An 18,527-nucleotide genomic window follows, 5' to 3' on the forward strand; every position below is an offset into this window, starting at 1 on the left:
CTACTTCATACGCTTGAATGTTGTGTAATTGGTTCATATTGATGAAAGTTGGTTGTATGTTTAGGCTCATTACATTGTTAATCATTTTAAAATGACCTCTTCCATCCCACTAGGTTTCTTTTGATACTGGAATTGATGGGAAAGACCTGTAATTCCCGCTGTAATCCCCAAGGAAGAGGGATTACAAGATCGAGGCCTGGCTGGGCTACAAAGTGAATTCAAGGCCAGCTGGCAACTTAGTGAGACTCTGTCTTCTTTTTTAAAAAGAAGACAAAGACAGGGGCAAGGGGGGGAGGGGAGAAACACAGTTTTGTGGTGGAGCTTACTCTTGGTTTGTTCTTTAGACCTCATCTGCTTTTATTCAACTCTACCCTCCTGTGGTGTGTGTGTGTGTGTGTGTGTGTGTGTGTGTGTGTGTGCTGTGCTCTGTGTGTGAGTGGGGTGTATGAATATGTGTGGTGTGTGTGTGTATGTGTGCTTTGAGTATATGTGTGGTATGTGTGGCATGTGTGTGAATTGTGTGTAATATGTATGTGTATGGTGTATGAATATGTGTAGTGTGTGTGCTGTGCTGTGTGTGTGTATGTGTGTGGTGTATGAATATGTGTGATGTGTGTGTATGTGTGGTATGTATGTGAGATGTGAGTGGTATGGACTGTGTGTATATATGTGGTGTGTGTGTGTGTGTGTGTAGTATGTATATGTGGTGTGTGTGTGTGTGTGTAGTATGTGACATGTATATATGTGTGGTATGTGATGTGTATGGTATGATGTGTGTATATGATCTGTGTAATATGGTGTGTGTATATATGTTTGTGGTATGTCTGTGGTGTATATGTGTGTTGTGTGTGTATGTGTGTGTGTGTGATGTGAGTGGTATGGTCTGTGTATGTATATGTGTGTGGTGTGTGATGTGTGTGTGTTTGGTGTGGTGTGTGTGAATGGTATGATATGTGTGTCTATATGATATACATATGTGTGTAGCTTTGATATGTATGTACAGAAGCACTCACCCTTGGGGATACGTATGAAAGCCAGAGATCAGTATCCAGTGTTTTGCTCTCTCACTTCTGCACCTTATTTGTTTATTTATTTTTATTAGATTTATTCATTTAACTTCATGTGTGAGTATTTTTATCCGCATGTGTGTATGTGCATCACCTGAAGACTTGGTGCCTGTAGCGGTCAGAAGAAGGCATCAGATGCCCTAGAGCTGGAGTTATAGGTGGTTGTGAGCCATCATGTGGGTGCTGGGAATCGAACCTGGGTTCCCTGAAAGAGCAACAAGTGGTTCTAACGATCTTTCTAGCTTGTGCATTTTTACCCCCTGGGACATGGTCTTTCTGTGAACCTGGATCTCATGGACTCCACCCCCATCACCCCTCTGCCTGTGTCCTCTAGTGCTGTGCTGCAGATGCTTGCCACATGCCTGGCTTTTCTTAGGTGGGCTCTGGGTATCCAAGCTTAGGTCCTCAAGCTTGCCCAGTTAGCCCTTCACTGAGCCATCTCCCCAGCTCTGATGTTGTTTGAAGTGCCTATTGGATACCTGTTGTGGTGGACTGAAAGAGAATGACCTCAAGGCTTGTAAGTTTGCATGCTTAGCCCCCAGATGATGAACTGTTTAGAAAGGATTAGGAGGTGTAGCCTTGTTGGAAGAGAAAGGGCCTTGTTGGAGGAGGTGTGGCCTTGTTGGAGTGGGTGTGGCCTTGTTGGAGGAGATATGGCCTTGTTGGAGGGGGTGTGGCTTTGTTGGGGAAGGTGTGGTCTTGTTGGATAAGGTGTGGCCTTGTTGGGAGAGGTGTGGCCTTGCTGGAGGAGGTATGGCCTTGTTGGAGGGGGTGTGGCTTTGTTGGAGAAGGTGTGGTCTTGTTGGGAGAGGTGTGGCCTTGTTGGAGGAGGTGTGGCCTTGCTGGAGGAGGTATGGCCTTATTGGAGGGGCATGGCCTTGTTGGTGAAGGTGTGTCTCTGGCAGTGGGCTTTGAGGTTTCACAAGTCCACACCTGGCCTAGTGTCACTCTTCCTCCCTGCCACCTGCATGTCACTATGCTCCCTGCCATGATTATCATGGACTAATCCTCTGAAGCTGTAAGCAAGGCCCCAATTGAATGCTTTCTTTTATTAGAGTTGCCTTGGTCGTTGTGTCTCTTCACAGCCTTAGAACAGTGACTAAGACACCCGTCTCCCTGGGTATTTCTGGTAGAGTAATCATTGCTCTGGCTCACAGCGAGAGATCCCTTTACTAGCCTTATTTATCTTACAATAGCCATTTTCTGTTGCTTTCACTCATTTCTATGTGTCTATGCTATGTTTTTGTGACACCCACGGCTGTCTTTGTGCTTTATGGCTTTTTATCCCTCCCTGTTTTGATACTGTGTTGACAGGCGCTCTGGTTTAAATTTCATTTCTGTCCTTTTAAATGATGTGGGTAGTCTGCGTTTCTCAACTGAGCAACGTTTTAAACTTTCATATTACTTTTTTTTTTTTTTTACTTTGTGTGTGTGGGGCGTGGCGTGGTATGGCATGAGGTCAGAGGGCAACTTGTGAGAGTCTTTTGTCTCCTACTATGTGGGTCCCAGAGATTGAACTCAGGTCATGGGGCTTAGTGGCAAGCACCTTTATGCACTGAGCCATCTCATTGGTCCTTAGTTAACCGACCATCTCCCCCATCCATAACCCACCATAAAGAGATAACTGACAGCTCCTGTCTTTCTCTACCCTCCCTCCACACACCTCAGCTTTTAGCAGTAGGATGTCCCTTCTCGGCTATCATCTTCAAATCTTTATTTCATATTGTATAGCTTTTCTTTCAAGACCCTCACAACTTGTATTCTGTTCTGTAACCATTATGACAGCATTTGGTCCAACTTTGTTCTCAAAATTATTCTGGATGCCCAGGCTTACCACCCTGTAGATTTGGCTGCTGCGAGTTCTTTGAATTATCTTCTGGTGGGTTGGATTAAGTCTTCAAGTAGATTCTGCTGGAGGCTTAGAGAGGGCTGACTTTCCTGAGCCCTTGCAGATTTGAGAACGCATTTCTCTTATAGGACGTTGACAGCCAGGCTACACACATAATTCTCGATTAAAATCGTTTCCCCGGACACAGCTTTGCAATCGTGTTCAGTGGGGCTCATGCTTGAAACCAGGCAGATAGGAATTAACTCTCTCTTTATCTTCTCCCTTGACATGTGACTTATCTCCCAGCCCCTTCCCTCTAAACTCGGCCTTGTGGTTTGCTGGAACCGACAGACTGTTAGCAGATGGGATTGCAGTACAGGCTTCAGATCAGTGTGACCTGGAATTCCTGCTGCTTCCACAGGCTCCTTGGAGCATGGTGCCTTGCGGAGCCTCTGCTTCTCAACAAGGGGCTCATGAGTAGATCCAAGAAATGATCTGGAATCTGGTCTACCCATGATGGGCAGAGCCTCTGCTGCTGTCTAAAGTCCTGGGCTGAAACACTCGGCAGCCCTGCTGAGCTGCAGAGTCAGCCATAAGCAGTAAAGCCTGGACACCAATTGTCCTGCCTACCCAATCCCTCTGTGGCTATGTGACCTTGCCCATATCTCGACCATCTCTCTGGATTTAAGTTAACTGAACTTTTTTGAGAGAGGTCTTGTGTGTCCGAGGTTGGCCTCAAACTGGGTATGTAGCCCAAGGTGACCTTGAATGTCTGATACCCCTGGGGACTACAGGTGTGTACCACCTCTCCCAGTTTTATTTATTCAACACTGGGGGTAGGACCCAGGGTCTCGGGCATGCTAGACACACACTCCACCAACAAAGCTACACCCTGACGGAGCGACACCCCAGTCCTAGGTTACTTTTAATGTAACATGAAGGTGTTGATTGCACGGTGACTCCAAGTGTCACTTCTAATTGCAGGACCTGGATTCTGATGGAGGGTTAGGGAGTGAGAGAAGGAGAGCATCCTAGGAGCATGGAGACATGAAGAAGGTACCACAGAGTGAAGGAAATGGGGGACAGGCTTGTGTCCGGCCATGTATGGTCTGAAGACACACGTAGAGGTTGGGCACAGGTTGGAGGATTGGCATCTGCCCCACACCAGCAGTCCAGCTACTTTATCGTCACTGCTCCTTAGCCTCTTGTCAATCACTTTCTGTCCCACCCCATTCCCAATCAGCCTCAATGCCAAGCCCTCACCCCAGCATCCTTGAGCTTGAGGTCCTCTCTAAACCTTCTTCCCTATCCTTGACCATAAATCCCTGGCTGTCTCCATCCTTTTGCCCCATCTCTGTCTCCACTGACTCTAACCCGAAGGTGTTCACCCTCTGTTCCCCACACAACTCAGATCTTCCCAAACTACTTAGTGTTAGATACCAGACTTAGGGATATAGACCCAAAGCAGGACCCTGGAGACCACACAGCAGGGGCCTAGACAAAGCAGGTGCAGGGCATAAGTAGCAAGCCCCATGTCAGCACTACTAGAAATGAAGTTACTTCTGTGCTTGCCATTTTAAATGATGAGGGTCTTTAGAAGGAATTTCTGGGGCTCAGGGCTAGCCTTCAGTTCATTTGGGGGCTCAGGGCTAGCCTCGAACTCATTGGAATGCTTTGTTCCCACAGTCATCCTTCAGCATCAGCTGTCCGTCATCCTGTGACTGTGCTGATGACTGGGGGTGTGCATGGCTACCACAGCAGCTCTGTGAGCAGGGCAGCAAGGCTCCAGGCCAGCTGGAGCCTCAGGTAGTGTCTTTCTCTCCAAGTGCAGATTGCTCTCCCTGCCTCATCCAACTCATCCTTCCTCACCCTTGGCCCCTTGTCCTCTGTGCTCCTGGCCTCCGGGAGACCTCTGTCCTTGAATTCTCAGCACATCCTGGATACCAGCCTGTAGCCCAAAGGCTATTTAGGGGTTTACCTTGCAGATAGCCCTGACCTTGGGGACAGACTTGCTTTAAAGAGGGTGTGTGTTATTCTTGAGTTCCTCTTGGCCCAACAGGACACCTTCCTGTCAAAGCCTTCACACTTAAGCTGGTTGGGTTTTGTCCTGCACAAACCTAAATGTATCTGGGAAGTGGTAATGGACCCTTCATTGGGTAACACCTCTGTAAGATTGGCCTATAGGCAGTTCTGTGGGGTATCATCTTGAATAATGACCGATGTGGGAGAGCCTAGCTCACTGTGGGAAGTGCTCCCCCAACACCGGGTCAGGTTGTCTAAGATGATCCCACAGGGAGATCAACCTGTTCTTGTCAGCTCTGCTTCCACTGAAAGCTTAGGTAGGTGGCACTGTGTGATTGTCAGCTCTGGGTGGGTGACTGCTTCCAGTGTGCTGAGGCTTCAGCTCCATATGAGGGGAAGCACGTAGAGGCAAGGCATGTGTCCAGGCCTCAATCCAAAGAGAACATGGAGAAAGAAAGCCAGAAGGCACCCAGAATTGCCCCCTTTCTTCTCCCAGGTCTGCACAAGCCACACCCAGTCCCTGTGCATCCGCCATCTTGTCTCCTTGCTGTGATCTCCCAGAGCTTCCCTGTGACTCCCATAACCTGTACTTCTCTGCCCTGCAGCAGCCCCAGTGCAGACTAACTCCCCAACCCATGAGAAACTTCCAGAAGCAGGTGGCTTTCCCAAAGCCTAAAGAAGCTTTTGTGAGAGGGCTGTGGCTCTCCAAAGCCCTTAGGGGAAGGGGGTGGGGGTTGGAGGGTGGGGGCAGAGGGCCCAAGTGCTACAGCTAATGAGCATTGTCGATTCATAAGATTAATGAGGATTAGAAAGAGAAAAGAAAACCTGATGTGCCCTCAGATCTCACCGTGCACATATAAAGGATCCTTGACAGAGCATTTCCCAAACTTGACAGCAGCTCTGAACGTTCCCATGACGTCATCTGCATCATATTCTGAAGGTGAAAGACACTTGGAAAGATGGATGACAGAAAATGATTCTGAGGAGCTGTCTGCAGGAGAGTCTGGCCCTGATTTCTATTCTTCTGAGAATGTTGAGGTGGTGTGGTGGTGGTGGGGACTGGAGGGGGTGGCAGGGTGGGGGGTATGGCCCAAAGAGCTTAGGGAATGAAGCTAGAAGGCATCAGGATGCAGTGGGGTTTGTTTCAGTTCCACACTGCTGTTGGCAATTGTTGGCTTTTAAAAATCCACAGTTTATTATGGCTTGGTTGCTCAGCTTAAGTAAATATTAATTTGCTTATTTAATTTTGAATCGGACACTTTATTGTTATTCTTGTGTGCATGCAGAATTTGTGTGTGTATGTGTTTGTTTGTATGTGCACATTTGTGTGGGTAAGCATGAGCTCACACGCATGTGTGTGTGTGTGTGTGTGTGTGTGTGTGCACGTGCAGGAGGGATATAAATGCACACACAGACACAGACACACAGACATGATGCTCCAGATAGACTGATTTTCATAAGCATCATACCTGGATGTGCTGCCTCCAGTTCTAACTAGACTTAGGGTCACTCTCTGTGTCCCCAACCCCCAAACAAACCTGGTAGACATGTTCCTCTCCTGGATAAGTTAGTTAAAACAGTTAAATTTACAGTAAACAAGCAAACAAACAAACAAAAAGGAGATTTATTCAATGTGGCCACATTCCCCCAGCCCCCATAGTCTATCCTTGGGAGCCCGGTTTGAGATTTAGGCTAGAGTAGAGGCTGGACTTTCTCGGATCTGAGCAATCCTGGTTGAGAAGTGGCCCTGCTCATCTGTGGATCTTCTGCAAGTGGCCCCCTCTTCTGCAAGCTGGTCAGACAAACAACAATCTCTTTGCCCTCTAACTCACCCGGGCTTTAGACTTTCTCTCCTCCAATCCAGGGTGGCTATTCTAATGTTGGGGGCCATTGTTTCAACTGTCTGATAGCCAAAATGAGGGAGCCAGAAGTCCCTGCCAGGTCTGCTACCCAAGAGCTTTTTCTCTTTCCCTGACCCTTCCTGTCACCTCTGACCTCACCTCTTCCTCCTCCTCCTCCTCCTCCTCCTCTTCCTTCCTTCTCTTCCTCCAGCTTCTTGGGACATCGCTCAGCTCTGCCTCCTGGGCTCAGCTGCACTTTCTTCATCCCCTGCCTGGAACCTCTCCTGCAGTTCATCTTCTTGTTCTTCAGGTTTGAGCTCATGTCTGAAGTGTTCTATGCTCAGATTGTCAAAATGAGCCCACAGAGAGACTGAGCAGGGAGCCCCAGCAGGACCCTCACTGAGTGGCAGGACAGGCTGCACCTTAGAGCTGCTGGCTCCTGCCCACCCTTACCCTGGTGAGTTCCAGGTGAGCAGCAGCAGTTGGGGTCGGGAAGGAAGCTGTGCCTGGGTCTCAGGCCTGAGACCACATGGAGAAAGGGAGTGGGTCACTGGGCTCGTTGTTTTCTCTTATACCTGTGTGCCTTGTCCTCACCTGTTAGCAGAGCAGCCCACAGAGCCACGGATCCACATGGTGGCATCTTCAACACATAGGCTGATCACACTGTGGGCAAACATGGGTGAACATGCGAATGCTTATATTTTAAATGGACCTTCGCTTTCTGGAAGTTGTGCTGGGCACTTGTCTTGGGTAGTATCCCTGGTCTCCTTTCTAGAATTGAGTCATGAAGGAGTCACAGGGAAGCACACAGAAAGGGCTCACCAAAAGGTTAAGATGGGAGGGGGCTACATAATTGTGAAAGTTTGGAGGCTTGGGGTTTGAGGGGGGCATTGTGATAGTTTTTTTTAAGACATCAATTACAGGAGATTAATGCCATTAGCCATCAGGCAGACAGCAGTAATTGGGCACTTTCAGGAACAATCAGTCCCATTCGGTAGTGTGGGGTCTCTTCTGAAAGAGTTCAGAGGAGGGAGGTGGGGGAGTAGATTGGGTTTTTTTTTCCTTTTTTCTCACAGTTTTCTGATATTGGGCATGACCAGTGAGCACTGTTACAGAATGTCTGATGGTCCACAAGGACTCTTCCTGATCTGTCACTCCTGTGGTGGGCAAGACAGGGAAGACAAGGTGTTTCTGTAGTTCTGGAAACCAAATTACTGCAGTGACTAGAATTGTCACAGTTCAACCAAAACGGAGATTTTCAAAATGGCACGTCCCTGGCTAACACCTGCGTCCTGTGAACAACACAGCCAAACGAGCTCATCATAAGGATATTTTCTTTCTTCTTAGAAAAGAAAATTGCAGGTATCATTAAAGAGAAAGCCAACAGACAACAAAGAAAAGAGCCTGCCCCCCCCCCCCCCCCCCCGGGCACTGCAGGTGTGGCTGCTGTGTCCCATGTGTGTCAGCAGGTGGCAGAGGGGAGAGAGACAATGTCTAGGCTCAGTGTAAACCCGACCTGCAAACACCCGAATGACCAGTAGCCTAACATTTCCCTGAAAGAAGCAAGCCTGAAGTGGCTACCAGTCTGGTGCCAGGCAGGACCTGTTTAGTCTTCCAGGATAACATGTAGACAGCCGTTCCAATTTGGGGCTGTGATCTACACATCAGATCTTAGCGCACATCTCTGGCTGGTGACATGGATCCTCTCTGGGATCCATGTTGGGGCCCAGCTATGGTACCCTGTCTTCCGGTTGATCCCTCAGCATGTCCAGGCGCCTTCACTGCACAGCCGGCTGGACAGATGGAGTGGAGTCTGGAATGGGTGGGGTCTATGGGATCCCAGTCTGACTGGGAGTGAGTGCCAGCGAGAAGAGAGGAGTCCTTCTCCTAGGTAGGATCTTCAGTAAGACAGCTCTCCAGACGATCTTAGCTTGTGTGTATACCTTCATTCGGGGTGGGTTTGTACACATACACTTTATTTGGGGTGGTCCAGGGCTATGTATGAACCTTGGAAAGTGGGAAGGAGTTTTCAAGGTAAATGTAAAATCAATGGCTAGAGTTTAAGGTACCTTGAATGCTTTATTTGTTTGGAGAGGCATTCCAGGACTCCCAGGTACTTGCTGGTTGGGTGCTTATTGGGAAAGAAGAAGTTGAACTTGTAGGTCTACCAAGGACAACTTTTCCAGAACAGAGGATGTGGTAGATGGGGCTCACGGGGCAAGGTGAGAGACAGGGAAGCCCTGCTGGTAAAAGGAGTCTTCCATTTTGGGTTGAACTCAGTGGAGCTACCTGGTCATGGTAGACTGTGTGCGACCTTAAGTACCAGGGGTTCTTCACGGTCCCCTTCCCATCTCTGAATGTCCTTATGCTCATCTGTGAGATGGGAGAGATCTGACATCCAGTGATCTGTGTGATCCTCTATCTTCAGTTTCCTGCTGAGTTCAAATAACCCAGGAAGGAGAGACCAAATAACCCATGGAGCCAACATCCATTGTTCGTCTAGGTGACACAGATGCGTGTGAACCATCTTGAGCCTTCTGCCTCCTTCTCAGGGAGCACCGTGGCTGTGGTCCCACTTGCCACCATGCAATCTTGCTGTGCTTTAGCGCAACAAGCATGAAGAAGGACAGGAACATAATCTCTGTGGTGGGCTCTCCTGTGAACCCACTGGGTTTTTATGATGTCATTCTACCTGTGCAGGTGTGGCATCAACTGTCCAGCCAGCTGTGTTTCTGCTGCTTTTTCTGGACACACATAAGAACTACACTTCCCAGGTACCCCTGCAGCAGTTGGGATCAAGTGACTATACTCCAGCCAATAGAGTGAGAGCATAAGTGAGGCGCCAGCCTGCTTCAGGCTTGAGGACTTTTCTTGCACACCTTACCTTTTGCCAGCCTGATGCAGACAATGTAACCAGAACTCCATGTCTTACAAGAGAACTGTTTCCCATATAGCAGCCTGCAATGTCAAAGAACAGAAAGAAGGTAACAGAACAGGCTGGCAAGATGGGAAGTGCGGGCCCATTGCCCTTCAGAGGTTTCTGCCTTAAGGGTCTGACTCAGACCTAACCCGGTTTCTTTCTATCTTGTGGCACCATCCAATCAAGAACCCACTTTGTAGTGTGCGTCATGAAAATCACTGCATGTGGCAGGCGTGACTCAAGGCAGCTTGGTGTAGTCCGTCATCCTCCATGCGTTAAACATGGCTGCCCTTCTAACCCCCATGACTGGACTGCGAGTGACCTTAAAGAACTATCCCTGGTTTTCCAGAGCAGTGACAGAGTCGGGGTACAAGCTGAGGGTTTCTGAACCCCGATCCCCAAACAGGCACACCCGGAAGATTCTTGGAGTCCTACACTCTAGGATGGTCCTGGTTTGTTCCAGATGCGGAAGAACAGTAAGGAATGTGCAGGCTAGAGTGGGGCAGGCTGGGGTTGAGGTTCTTTGGAGAGAGCACTGGGTTCCTTCTGCAGCAGTTTCCTCCTGTGTCCAAGGCAACTGGTACAGGAGGGTCAAACTGTGGTCAGAGTCTTAGGATCAAAGCCCCGAGTGGAACAGCCTCCAAAGACTGAGCTCAACCACGTGTCCCAAGTCCAACCAAAGAGAACAATGGTGAGAAGCAGGGGTGATTTCAACCACAAAGGGGTCCTGGGACCTTGTCTCCACCCCTGAGCTACCAAATGAGCTTTAGGCTTAAATGGAGGGCGTGCTGGGGCAAGAGACACATGCAGAATTCTTCAGTGCTGCTAGACACGTGGTCTGGTTGAACTTGTCTAAGGACTGGTCCTCCTAGGTGGCATGAAGAAGCCCTTGTAGCTTGAGGGGACAGCTGGTCACCTCTCAGGAGATGGTTTCTCCTGCTCTAGGGTACAGGCCTGTCATCATGGATAACTGCCCTGCTATGAGAATGATCTGTCTTGTGAGACTTGGCTGTTCCTAGAATCCAAGGTGATTTCAGGTTTAGGGCTATGATTTATCTCTGTCCCCTCAGCCCTGAAGGGGTCATGTAGACAGACACTCCTTGAACGATTAACTCGCCTGAATAGAGTCAAGCAGGAGTCTGACCCAAAGCAAAGGAGAAAGACAAATGAAGGCAGAGATGCCAGGCTTTTGAACCGTGCCTTATGGGCATAAGCAGGGAGTCTGCTTTTGAGCAAAAGCGGCTTCTAAATGTATGTTACGTGTCTAGTGTCTGCAGTGGAATTATATTCCAAAGGGGTCTCAGCGCTCCAGCCCTGTGGTGTGGTACTGACTGCCGCCCTTCCTGGCTCTCAGGGAGCCCAGGCAGTGGCCCAGTTCTGTACCAGGCAAAGATCCCGACAGACCCAAAAACCTTTCCAGAAGCGGCCTGCTGGGAGTCACCAGGTCCTGATGATTTAATAATGGAGCAAATGAGAGCTAGGTTCCCTGGGGAAATGGCTGAGCTAATCTGAAACAGGGCTGAGGAAGTTGACCTGGTTTGGGCTGGTTATGTGGGGCTGGCCTTCAGGGACTGCTCCTTCAAGGGAGGAGATCAGTAAGGTTTGGAGTGGTTAAGTGGGGGAGGTGTGGGTGTTGCCTGCACTTCCAGGCTAGGCAAGGATGTGGGGGAAGGCTGTCAGAGGTGGGTGGGGCAGCTCTCTGGTCCTTGGGTGTGGTCCCCACGGGAGGCAGCCTAAGTTTCTGAAGCTTTGTCTTCTTCAATCTGCCTTCAGGTCCTCGGGACCCAGTGGGCATGGTCGGAAGTTTGTGTTTGTGTTTAGCGTTTTAAACACAAAGGCTCTTCCTTTGTTGATTTGCTGGGGTGGGGGGGCAGTAGGACAAAGACAGACAAACCAATGTCTCACCTTTCACTGTCTGAATCCAGAGCATGCTGTGCTGGTCATGCTTGCCCATTGCAGCTGGTACAGTACATGGTGGGCCAAACACCTGCAAAACTTAAGGTCCTCTTGCCTTAGGATACAGCCCACCCTCCTCAGGGCCAGTTGAGGGCGGTCACACACTGCACCCCAGGATACTGACAACCTCTCAGTGTTCCCTTTTACACGGGACACTCATGGTTCTAGGATGTTTTCTACTTACTGGGGTCTAGGCCTTTCTGTCCAGCGCTAATCTCAAAAGCCAGCTTCTATCTGTCTACCCGGAGGGATGCTCAAATGTTACTTCCTGCCAGTGTCTCCTCTGGCCCCATCCTGAAGCTCACAGCCTGGACCTGAGCATTCCCAAGGCAAGTTCATCCACGATCAAACTATCATAATTGGGTATGGGGGCAAGTGCCACAGCGTGTCCCATGGTGCTCAGAGGACAACTTGTAGAGTCAGCTCTCTCCTTCCACCTTAAGGTGGGGTCCAAAGATGAAACTCAGGTTGCCAGGTTTGCATAGCAAGTGCCTTTGCCTGATGAGCCATTTCACCAGCTCCTTCCTGGTATCCTTGGTTTTCATCCCAGAGAGACCCTCTCTGTCCCTACAGCACACGATGATCACTGTCCATGCCGGCCAGCCCCAGGAGAGTCCTAATGATGTCACCCTGCATGGATCCCTCCCCAACACCATTCTTCCCATGATGGCCTTGATCCTCCCAGCCCAGCACACTGGCTCCTGGTGACTGAGACCTATTTGTCATTAGCTGTTCCGCCAGGCCTGCACATAGCAGGGCTCAGTGAGACTCTTTGGAGTGAATGAGGGTGAAGGCAGATGCTTCCAGCATCCCAAACTCTTTCCTTAGAATGTTCTGGACTTGTTTTCTGCCCCCGGGCAAATCACCTCCCGTCCTCTGTTTGTTCAGGAGGCTTTCTCCACAGCAGAAGACCAGAAGCAGCTGTCCCCACCCCACCCCCCAACCCCCAGTGACATTTTCTGGCTCCTTCCTGAGCTCCTAATAACAGCCACGTTTTAGAGGTTGGAGGAGACTAGACAACTGGGTAAATCACAGTTTTTTAAAAATGGGCCAAACATGGATTTACACAATAGCCTGTGACAAACGTGTCTTCGGGGGACGAGCTGGCAGCAAACATCCATTTTTCCAAAGGGCGTCACAGCCCTGGGAGAAATAATGAGGCCTGTTTAAGAGTCTGATCACACCCCAGTGCTGACAGGCTGGAGAGCGAGAACTGCCTGCCGGTGCTTCTGTGCGCCCTGCAGTTCTATTCTTGGGCCCAGATAAGCATCCTGCTCCCAGGGGTGGTCTGGCTTGTCCAGCTTCTCTCCTCCTGCCTCCTGCCTCCCTCCTGCCCATACATTAGCTTTGGGAGTGTAGGGGACTAGATGCTCCTGGGAGCCTAAGGCCCCAGGCGTTCCAAATAACCAACGAACCCTTTTGTTTTCCTGCCCCTGTGCTGGAGCCTGTAGCGGAGGGTCAGTGGAGCTACTAACCACTACTTTGAGTCTTTGTGCACATCTAGGGTTTTTTTTTTAGTTCCTCCCTTCTCTCCACCTGACTCTGGGTCCATTTTCTCTGCCTCTGTCATGGACTAGAAGAGAATGTGAGCCCTGTGCAGGCACCCAAGTATCCATCCTCCTGGGATGGTTCATCCCATTGTCAAATTGGCTAGCTTAGGAGACACACTTCCACCCGTATCTATGAGGGCATTTCCAGTGAGGTTAATTAAGGAGAGACGACTTACTCTGAAGTTGAGCTACACCATCCTGTGGGGTGGGGTCCTACAGTGAATTTAAAAAATGAGGAGCCTGAGAGAGAGAGAGGTGCATTGTGGGCTAAAGACACTAACACCGGCTCCCTTGAGGAAGCCCAGTTGTTTGAATGACACACTGGAAGAACCAGACATCCAGGAGGGAGGGACAGCCACAGTTCACTGGGCTCAAACCTGCAGCCTTTAGGTTGGAATTCTCCAAAAGGTTGTCCAGGTATTCCTGGGGCAGACCTCTCTGCCTCAGGCAGATCTGCCTTCAGGGACGAGGGAGGACCGCTCCTTGATAGGGGTGGTTAATGGGAAGGAGCAGAAATTCCTGGGGCTCCTGCTCACTAGGTTTTGAGGCCCAGGCAAGCTGGAGGCACATCTGCAATGAGGGGACCAGGACTTCCCTTGCAGCCCTGATAAAGTCATTAGACTTTAGCCCATTCAGGGATCAACCCTGCTGGCCACCGGTCATCAGCCTAGGACTGTAGGGCCATGCCTGAGAGTCCCCTGTTGAGTAGGATTCTGGGAAAGAAAAACCCTTCTCTCTTCTATGACCCCCACAAAGGGGTCACCATCAGTTCAATGTTGGGACCCCAGGATGATTGGGAGAGTCAAATGTCCACCTCGGTGGAGCCACACCCCATCTCTACGTAGCTCAGCTCCTATACATGGATTTCTGGTGCTGCGAAAAGGCTGTTTCCAACAACTGAGGAGAGTTGGAGACTTGGGGGCTCAGTGGACTGTCACTGCCCCACCCTGTCAGCACTCCTTCCCATGCAGTAGGGACAGACCATGGACGCTTCAGTAGGCTCCTACTCTGGTGAGCTGCACCTGGCTGATGGGAAAGGTGTCTTGTACTGACTTGGTGAGGAAGGGGTGCGTCTTGCTGGCTGTGGCAGCGGGGCTGGCATCCCTCTGTATGGAAAGCTCCAAGGAAGATAAGAAAGGCTCGGCAGCCTCTCCCCTGTCAGCAGCCCACAGGAAACACCACAGGCTCACACTCCACTCAAACACTCCCTCTTTATCTCAATGAAGACCCTGGTTTCATGTCTCTTTTTCTTCCAGTTCTCTTGACCCTGCTATCGCTGGCATACAGAGTACCAGTGTGGGAATACGGGTGAGCGGGAAACACATAGTTCTTAAAAGGTTTGCTGAAGCTTTATTGCGCCTCTTAGAGCCTCGATTGTGATGAAGAAGGCGAGAGGCAACAGGACCTTACTGAGCTGGAGGAGGAATGAACGAGGTGGGCAGAGCTAGTGAAGGGCACTGGCTAGGGGAGGTCCTCTGGGTCTTCAGACTCTCAGGCATGGCCCTACAGTTCTGGGCTGATGAGACAGGAAAGGGTGGTGACAAAAACTCAGACAGATCTGCCATTAGGCTAAGAGCTGGCACTGTGAAGGTGCTCTGCCCGGGCTCTGTCACACACTTGACCCCCTGGGTGAGATTCCACAGGGCTAGAGAGGACAACGTGACCAGACTGTGGCCCCCTATAGACTTTACCCTGGGATCAATAGCTCTGTAGCTCTGAGCTGCCTTTTAGAGCCACTTGATCCTTCCAGCTAGGTCTGAAGAGACCTGAGGGCAGATGCTTTCCTCAGTCCCTGCAACTCAGGCCAGGGGAGTCACTGAGGGGCAGTGTTTGCAGTGAAGTCACTGAGCCCACCTGCCACATGGAGTATTGTGTTATCTTAAATCAAGTCTCTGTCTCTCTGTCTTATCTCTCTGCCTCTGTCTCTCTCTCTCTCCCTCCCCACCTTCCTCTCTCCCACCACTTTTTCTCCCGCCCTCCCTCTCCTAAAAGTGCATGCATTTGGCTCCTATTTGGCCCCAGCATAGAGACCACTCAGAGAGACCCAGTGGCTCTCCCAAGGGCTCACAACAATGTCATGATCACAGTCCCTGTACGTAAGCTTCCGTTAGCTGGGTATACCAAGCCCAGGTGGCCTTAGTCAGGGAGACCAAGGTGGGAGTGAGGGTCTTTCCATCCCAGTGGCTCAAGTGCAGTTACTACAGTGGCTAGCTCAGAGGCTCCACTCCCATGGGGAGTCTCCTCTGGTCACTTCCCTCCTGGGGAACCTTCCCCTCCCCCCAGGCTCCCCTCCATCCCTCCCTTGCACCCTGGAAGTACCCTGCACCCTGCACCCGGATGGTCTTGGGAAGGGGAAGGCTGAGGTGCTGTGAACATGCTCAGACCCTGCTTCAGGGTCAGGGACTTGGGTTTATCTGTGGAACAGAACACGGAGCCCCTGTTGCCAGCGAGTTCTTTAGCTGGATGTAAGCACGTGGCTTCCGTTATAAATGGTGCTCACTTTGTTCCTGCTGCAGACCCCTTGGCAGGAGACCTCCAGGGAAGTCTGGCAGGCTCAGCAGCACGAGAAGGAAGCCTGTAGGGTAGGTCCCGGCCCACATTCAGACCCAAACCCCTGATAGGAACCCTGGCTTTCCCAGTGTTGCCATCTGACAATGACCCTAACATCCCTGCCACCAGGTCAACCGATGGGGTGTAGGTGCTTTCCTGTCCCGTGTGTACCTCATGATTGTGAGCTGCAGTGCGGCAGGCAGCTTCTGGGGGCTCTGGGAGTCCAGTACTGTTTTCCACATCTCTCCTGGAGAGCCAGGCTGGTGTGGGCTGCCCAAGCCAGGTACAGTTGGTGCTCCATGGGGAGGATTTGAGTGTTAAGAGAACCTCAATCCATTTAAGAAGATCCTGAATCTCACTCAGTGCCGAGGAGCACTGCGGGGGAGGGCTGAAACAGCCCAGCCTCAGTCAGCTTTCTCACTGCTGTGAGGAACCTGTCCAAGCAACCTAAGGAGGGGTTTACCTGGGTTCCTGTCTGAAGGTACAGTCTATCCTAGTGGGAGAGACATGGATGCAGGAGCGTGAGGTCACCACTGCTGACAAGACAGTGATGGATGGGAGACAGTGCTCCTGCCTCAGTGACACAGGGCTGAGACTGGGCAGCTGTGTGACTGTGGGCGGATCACATGACTTCTCTGAGCCCCCTCTGTTTCCTCCAGGTAAACAGCTGCATTTGAGTCCATTCCTTTATGTTCAAATACATTCTGTCACCTTGCCGATGGTTAATCTTTATTGCTAACTCGACTGGGGATGAAATGGCTATTTGGAAACACGTCTTCGGGTGTGTCTAAAAGGGTATGGCTGAAGAGGCTTAACTTGAAGGTGGGTGACATCATTCGATGGGCTGTGGTCCTGGACAGAAAAGGAAAATGTGCTCTGAGCACCAGCATTCACCTCTCTCCGTGTCGTGACCTCAGATGCAACCTGACCAGCTGCCTCAGGATCCTGCTTCCACAGCTCCTGTGCTGTGAGGGTCATACTCTAAACTGGGAGCCAAAATAAAACCTTCCTACCCAAGGTTGCCTTCGTGGAGTATTGTGTCACAGCATTTAAAAAAGTAAATACCACACCAACCCAACCAGAAAGAAACACTTCAGGAGACTGGACCATGTGCAGCCTCAAGCACATGTCACCGGTGGGTACAGGCAAGCGTGTACCTGACTAGCGAGCAGCCGACTAGACTGTTGCTCTCGCATCTGGTTGGTTCCACCTTCCGGCTGTTTCTCTTTCCATCTCTCCTGGATTTGTGTGTCTGAACTGCCTTTATTTCTACACAGTCTCTCCCTGCACTGGACACCAGTGAGGCCAGTCTTAGATCCTCACCGCTTAGTAATCATAACAGAATGGTGTCTTCCAACCCAAGGGCCAAGGGAATGATGAACCTAGATTACACGCTCATCTCTGAGCCAACCAATTGCTTCCTCTCCATGCCTATAGCTGCACCCGCCTGATACTCTGTGATGAGACCTGCTGAGCCACTGGGAACTGGCCTGCCAGAGAGCCATGGGTACGTTCAGTGATCACTGTCCAACAGATTCCTGGCCCTGGACCTTTCTGGGCTGTCTGGTCACAGGGCACCTGTCTCAACAGGACAGATTTCCCCACAGCAGAGGGAATTGCTTCTTCTATAAACGCAGCAGGGTCTCAACAGGAACACAACAGTGATCACCCACTGAGGGCCATGCAGTGCGGAGGAGGACAGAGACGTGTGGGCATGATCGATCTAGGCTTTTCAGACACGTGGTTCACACTGAGCTCAGGGCCTTGCAGAGGTAGCAGCGTTCACAGCAGGCTGGCCTTCCTGAACAACATTCTACAGAGGAGAGACAAGCAGCTGAAACCACTTCACTCTCAGAAGTTCACAGAGAGCTGGGCTGCAGACTGCTGTGAGGAGATCCTTTTAGCAAGGGTGAAAAAGCAAGGGACATCAGCATCAGCAGCAACATCTGGATCAGCAGAAGCAGCAGCAGCAACAACAACATCTGGATCATCATCAGCAGCAACATCTGGATCATCATCAGCAGCAGCAGCAACATCTGGATCAGCAGCAGCAGCAACATCTGGATCAGCAGCAACATCTGGATCAGCATCAGCAGCACTTGCATCATCATCAGCAGCATCAGAGCATCTGCATCAGCATCTGGATCAGCACCAGCCAGCAGAAGTACCAACCCAGCAGGCATGCCACCTACTGTGAGCTCAGCCCCCTGTGTGGCCCAGCCTCCTCAGTAAGGAGAAGATCCTAAACCTACCACCAAACTCAGTCCTCAGGGACCTCCTCATCTCTCACCAGAGGGGTTCTACCTCCAAACTCACACCTTCCAAAATGTGAGGTCACTGCTGCATCTGTTCCCATCACATGCAATGACGATGTGTCACTGAGCAGCTGGAGTCATGGATAGGAGCACTGTCTGCTCTTGCAGATGACCTGCGTTCGAGTCCCAGCACTGACATGATGGCTCACAGCAGTCTCTAACCCTAGTTCCAGGTGATCCATTGCCCTCTTTGGCCTCCACAAGCACTGCACTCACACAGTGCACAGACACACATGCAGGTAAAATACCCATACACATAAAAACAGAAAACTAAAATCTCCAAAAAATTGTTTTAAAGGAAACTGTCACTGAGCCAGGTATGGCAGCGCACAAGTCTGTAATCTCAACACTTGAAAGCAGAGGGAGGAGGACCAAGAATGAAAGGTCATCCTGTGCTACATAGTGGGGCTAGCCTGGGATATATATGACCATGTTGCAACAAAAACTGAAAGCAAAGGAGGGAGGGAGGGAAGGAGGG

The 18,527-nt window shown here is 50.5% G+C and overlaps 1 non-coding gene across 1 annotated transcript; it reads left to right on the forward strand.

Moving 5' to 3' along the window:
- The first annotated feature begins 8,173 nt into the window (after positions 1-8,173).
- LOC115031017 lies at positions 8,174-8,308 on the forward strand. The gene has a single exon (XR_003836606.1). It is a non-coding gene; the product is annotated as a small nucleolar RNA SNORA17 (small nucleolar RNA).
- The last annotated feature ends 10,219 nt before the right edge of the window (positions 8,309-18,527 follow it).

This window comes from Mus caroli, chromosome 4, assembly GCF_900094665.2.
Source record: "Mus caroli chromosome 4, CAROLI_EIJ_v1.1, whole genome shotgun sequence".
Classification (NCBI taxonomy): domain Eukaryota; kingdom Metazoa; phylum Chordata; class Mammalia; order Rodentia; family Muridae; genus Mus; species Mus caroli.